Raw genomic sequence first — 6,262 nt, 5'->3', positions numbered from 1 at the left:
AAATCTATATTAGGGCTTTGTACAGAGACAAATATTCAGGGTTTTTTTTCAAATCTGGGGGCTAACTTTTGAATTGTTTCTAAAAATTCTGATCTTCTCTTTGGGCACCTCAACATCCATCGTCAGGACACTATAGCCAAATCACTGGAAAGCTGACCTTTTTGTAGTGAGCCAGGCACGCTTTTCCTTAAACTTATGTACACCAATGACACCAAAACAGGAGGACATTTTTCATATTTATTCCAGGATGAATTGCTGCTATTTTTCCATTTGTTTGTCTTTTCTTTGCAGATTTTGATAATAATAGCAAGATCCCTGTAATCAAAAAGGAGCTTTATGCTGCAGTTATGTCATGCTCACTCTATATGTATTTGCTGGAGGATTTATTTTGATCAACTTGATGATTAAGGTAGTCTATGCAATGTTTGGTGACCTCTGCTAATGCAGCATGTTGCACATGTCACCCTCTGGGGCAAGAGTGAAGGAGTTAAGAATTACACAATAGCATTAAGGATTGTACATTAAGCTCAATCTGGGGTCTAATGCAAAAGGCCAGATCAGCAACATATCTTGACAACCAAAGGAGACATTTTTCTTGAAAATGTACATGTAGTTAGCTCAAGGAAGATCTGTTTTTAGCACAGAATACTGGATTAAGTGGCCTACGCAAGCAGGAATCCCATAATATTAAATATGGGGCTTACATCGTTGTGCAGGAACTATGTAGGAAGCAAACTCTGAACTATCTTTATATGGTGAGGGTTATGTGCTGATGTTTGCATGATGTAAACATGAAACAACCACATATGTAAAAATCAGATATGCAAACACTTAGCCGGGTGCTATGGGTGGGATCCCAAAAAAGGGGAGATGCTCATTTTCCCTGAATGTGGTATGTTCTACATCCATCACCAAATGTCAGGGGGTAGCGCATGGACATAGATGTTTATCACAAAGTCAAAATCAACCTCTCCATTGGTTGGTTTAAACTGGTATGTTTGAGAAGCTATTGGCATAGCTAGGGTGACCAGGTGTTCGGTTTTTCAATCGGAACATCCGGTTGAAAAGGGATCCTGGTGGCTCCTGTCAGCACTGCTGACTGGGTCATTGACTGTCTGGTTGGTGGTGCTGTGCAGCAGGGCTGGCAGGCCCCTGCTAGCTTCCGCACCACATGGCTCCCGTGGCATGTCCCCCCTCCAGCTCCTATGCGTAGGGGCAGCCAGGGGCTACCCTCGCCCCAAGCAGAACCACGGCCAATGGGAGCTTCAGGGGCGGTGCCTGAGGACGGGGCAGCGCGCAAACCACCTGGCCACGCCTTCACGTAGGAGCCAGAGAGGGGACATGCCGCTGCTTCCAGGAGGTGCTTGAGTTAAGCGCTGCCCAGAGCCTGCACCCCGACCCCTCCCCTCCCAGGCCCCAACCGCCAGTCCCAGCCCCAGCCCTGATCCCCCTCTGAATCCCTCAATCCCAGCTCAGAGCACCCTCCTACACCCCAAATCCCTCATCCCTTGCCCTACGTCAGAGCCCACACCCCCAGCTGGAGCCGTCAGCCCCGCCGCACCCCAACCCCCTGCCCTAGCCCAGAGCTCCCTCCCACACTCTGAAACCCTCATTTCTGGCCCCACCCTTGAACCAGCACCCCCAGTCCAGAGCCTGTACCTCCTCCCACACCGCAACTCCCTGCCTCAGTCCACAGCCCCCTCTCATACTCCAAACCCCTTGGCTCCACCCCCTCCAGCCTGGAGCCCCCTCCTGCACCCCAAACCCCTCATCCCTGGCCCCATCCCAGAGCCTGCACCCCCAGCTGGAGCCCTCACCCCCTCTAACATCCCAACCCCCTACCTCAGCCTGGAGCCCCCTCCTGCACTCTGAACTTCTCATTGCTGGCCCCACCCTGGAGCCCACACCCCCAGACAGAGCCCTCACCCCCTCCTGCACTCCAGATCCCTGAGCCAGCCCAGTGAAAATGAGCGAGTGAGTGAGGGTAGGGACAGCGATCCACAGAGGGGAGGGGATGGAGTGGGCAGGGCCTCCAAGAAGGGGTGGGGCATGGGCGGGGCCTATGGGGAGGGGCTGGGCAAGGGTGTTGGCAACCCTAGGCATAAATGATGCATGGTGGGGGGGCATGTGGGGTTAAGCGCCCCTCCAGATTTCTGCTTGGCCTGCTGCGGGGGGGGAGGAGGGAGAGGGGCTCTGACCTTCTCCCACTGTGCCTGCCCCGCAGCGTCCTCAGCCGCTGTCCCTAGCAGCCAAGCTCTAGCAGGGAGCAGAAGGGGCAGAACCAGCTTCTCACACCGGCTGCTCGGGGTCGCTGCCCTGTACAGTGCATCAACTGCCTCAGAGGGAGCCTGGCTGGGGAGGCGGCCTGCCTCCCCGTCCCCCCAGCTCCCTGTCTGGGGCCAGCTGCTGGGGCCAGGAGCCGAGCAAGCTGGAAACATGCTGGAGGGGAAAGGGGGGGCTCCAGCTCACTCCGCCGGCCCCTGTCCCCAGCAACCGGCCTGAGCAGGAAAGAAGAAGGGGCTGGGGCCAGCCACCGCCCCTGCCAGGCTCTCTTACAGGCGCAGCAACCTGGAGCTGCCAGCTTCAGCCACGTAAGCAGTGGCTCCGTTCTGCTCCCCGTCTGGGCCTGGCTGCTAGGGAGAGTGGCCAAACATGCCGGTGGGTGGGAGAGCGGGGGGAGGGGGAGGAGGAGATGCAGCGAGACAAGGACAGAGCTCCTCTTCACCCTGCAGCTAACTCTGGTGGGACAGGGAGAGTGTGGCAATCCTGAGCTGGGTGCAGGTGGGGTGTTCTGGCAGACGAGAGTTATGGGGCGGTCAGATGTCCTCCCCTTTAGATTACGCCCCCCAGTATCAAGAGCCACGAGTCACCTATGGCTATTGGGTTTAAAAAAAATGTCTCACCAGATACCGGAAAGCTAACTTCCCAGCTATACCAGCCACAATCAGCAAAGTACATTTATGCCACAGGGCCAAATGAGCAGCAACTAAATGTGCAGCTGCAAAGGACTCTAGGTAAGGATGGAGATTTTGTATACTAATTGTTAGGGGGAGACCATGTGGTACCAGCGTAAGGCTCAACATGTTGGATCATATTAAAGAAGTTCTGTATTAGAATCACAAATGAGTTTGATTCCCCATAGTTTAAATTCCAGGGTATTACTAATTAAGAGGTCTCTTGGTTTTTGGTACTGTTTCTCTCCCTCTATATGTGAAACTTGCAAGCTGCTAATTGCGTTAGTACTTTCTAAGACAGAGTCTGTTCTCAAAGCAATTCACACAGAGAGAGACTCAAAGCGACACTCTGTAACAACAGAAACAGCACCCAGAGACTCCCCGCCCTTTTGTTGTATTAACAATTGTGATTAAAATAGAGATAGAGGATGGATGTGGATGGATGCTTGGTGTGGTTAATAACTGAATGATCAAGGAGGTGCCAGCCTAAGGGATAGGTCAGTGGTTTGAGCATTGGCCTGCTAAACCCAGGTTTGTGAGTTCAATACTTGAGGGGGCCATTTAAGGATCTGGGGGAAAATTGGGGATTGGTCCTGCTTTGAGCAGGGGGTTGGACTAGATGATCTTCTGAGGTCTCTTCCAACCCTGATATTCTATGATTCTAAGAATCCAGTGTCCATCGGCTGAAGAAGGCGTCAAGTGGAAATAACCAGAGGACCCCCGGAGGGCAGCCTGGAATCCACCCAACAGCCTCAAGAATGGGAGAACCAAAGAACAAGGTAACATCTAGCAGCACAGAGCCGTCAGGAACGTGCTATCTGCTGATTGATTTAGCAACAGCATGATGAAGCAATTCCCATAGACTGGCATAGGAAGAAATTCCTATAAAAATGGACTCTAGAAAGTGAGAACTTTGGGGTCTGATTCTGCAAACCAACTTCCAGGAGCATCAGATGTACATCTGACTAGGCCCTGCTCCCTCCTCATGTCCAGGCCACCTCGCCAGTGGCTTGGCATGAGCAACTCTAAGGCTGGTAACTCTTGATAACAACCTTGCAGAACCTGTGTGTGTGTGTTTGTATGAATGAATGTGTGAATAAATATGAAATCGAATGGAATGTTATAGCTATAACTAACTGCTTACTATGATTCTTTCTGTATTCACAATAAATGTGCTATTTTGCCTTTTCCCCTTTAATAAGATCCTGCTGGTTTTTATTTTATTGGTATAACATTTTGGTGGAGAATTGCAAAAGGGGGAATATTGGTAAAAAACCTCAGTTATTGTAAATATTGATGTGAACACCGCCAGCTCTATTGAGGTAGGCATTTCTATTAGGTTAGCCAGACCTGCTGGCCTCCGAGAAGGTAGCAGGGAGAAACATGTTAACCAGACCTGCTGGCCTCCGGGAAGGTAGCAGGGGAAAAACGCATAGATTAAGCTATGATTTCAGAATCTAGGCTGTGTCACTTGCTAAGTAATACCAGGAGTGACAAAGAGATTGAAATATCCATGTTTAAAAGAAAACAGGGTAAGCCAGTACCAGAGGGAGGAATGGAGTCAGAAGGAACTCCAACCTCAACTTTTGTTAAATTACACCTTTTAAACAAATCCTCCAAAAATTTGGGCACAGTCCTTGGACTAAACAAGCCCTAGCTGATGTCTGCACTATTTCAGACCTAGAGGATAGATTGGCTCAGTATATCCTCATATGCAAACCTTCTAATGCTGCCAAAAGAGATGCAGCAGCAATGTGGTTGTTGTGGGAGGCATGTAAAGATTCTTACCTCCGTTTGTCTTCATGTGAAGAGGAAAAGGCAGGAACAGAAAAGGAAGCAGACAATTGAAGGTGCTGGCTACAAATACCCAAAGCCAGCTGAAAATAGTGAAAGAGGCACTCCAGGAATGCAAAAAGAGAGTGAAAAAGTTAACTCTGCAGAGGCTGGAGGGAATTAAGCAGCTAAACTTTGTGAAAATGTTAAAAAGGAAAAGTGTTAGAGAAAGAGCATTCTTGGTTTCTTTGCAGCCATTCTGAAGGAAAAAATGGGCCCTTTTCCAAAGCAATGTCTGCAAATTAGCCAGGCAAAAATAAACTATCTGATTAAAATCATTTGACTGGACAATTTAGTCAAGTTTGCTAAAAGAACAGAAGGGGGTTCTATTGGAACTTAACTGCCTCAAATGTATAAAGGGAATGTAAGATGTAAAAAAAAGAGTAGTGTGGAAGGGATGTTAAGGAAAAGAAAATATGTATTTTCTATTTATCTATCTGTGTGTGTGTAAATATGTAAAGTTCTAAGGACCAATTGGTTTTGTTTTTGTTTTAAATAATGCCACTAAAAAGCCATTTGACTCTTTAATTCAAAGTTGCAAAACTGACAGACCTTTTTGCTAGACACAATTTCTGGACTCCCAAGTGGGTGCATAACAGACACTTTTGACAAAGGGCAAACAGAGTGTCACTGGTTGAGTATTCACCTCCCCTGCTCTGCACTACAAACATGCCTACTTTTTCTCATCACAGCATGATGTAGATTGTGGCCCTTCACCACGTAATACAGCAAGGGTGTGCAACCTTTTAAGCCTGATGGTAAAATATATTACCCCCAAAATGCCAAAATTAATACTTACAAGCAGATTATCTGGCCTCTTCTACTCCCATTGTGCTCTGCTGTGGGTACCATAGCCAGATTGCGGAAGTTAGAGCAATCCACACGGTGCTCTAACCTGTGCCAGGTCTGCAGGAGAGAATCAGGGGGCTATAACTGGAGGCTGGTTCTCAGCATCTCCTCTCCTCTCTCCTAGGATGCCCTGGATGGCTGTATGCAGGAGGGGAACCATCCTTCACTAGATAGTCTCCATGTGTTCAGGCAGAGACAGTCAAGTCAGCTCTCCCTGGGGAATCCCACAGGCTGGCAGGGAAACAGAGCAGCCAGAGGTACTCTTCCCTCCCTCCCTTTAGATGCAGTGGGCAGCCAGCAGAGGAGCACCTACTGAAAGCTAGGGGTGCAAGCCCACCCGTGTCTGAAGGCCCCTTCCCCAGCCTAAGGGAAGGAGCTACTGAACCAGAGGTTCAAATAATTATGGGGAACAACCAATCTGGCAGAGGAGCAGCTGTAGCAGCAAAGGAAAAGCAGCTGCTCATGAGCACCCAGCTCACACGACAGCTGCCCCTGGGGCTGTAGAGAATGTGGTGGGAGGAACCTCGGGGAGACAGCTGGTGCCCCACCTCCTCTCTATGGTGACAGAGCTGATTCAGCCATTTTAGTTTAAAAACCACAGAGCACAGCTTAGGGGCCAGATCTCC

Source organism: Eretmochelys imbricata, chromosome 1 (assembly GCF_965152235.1).
Source record: "Eretmochelys imbricata isolate rEreImb1 chromosome 1, rEreImb1.hap1, whole genome shotgun sequence".
NCBI classification, from domain to species: Eukaryota; Metazoa; Chordata; order Testudines; family Cheloniidae; genus Eretmochelys; species Eretmochelys imbricata.
Note: the sequence above shows the minus strand (reverse complement) of the source record.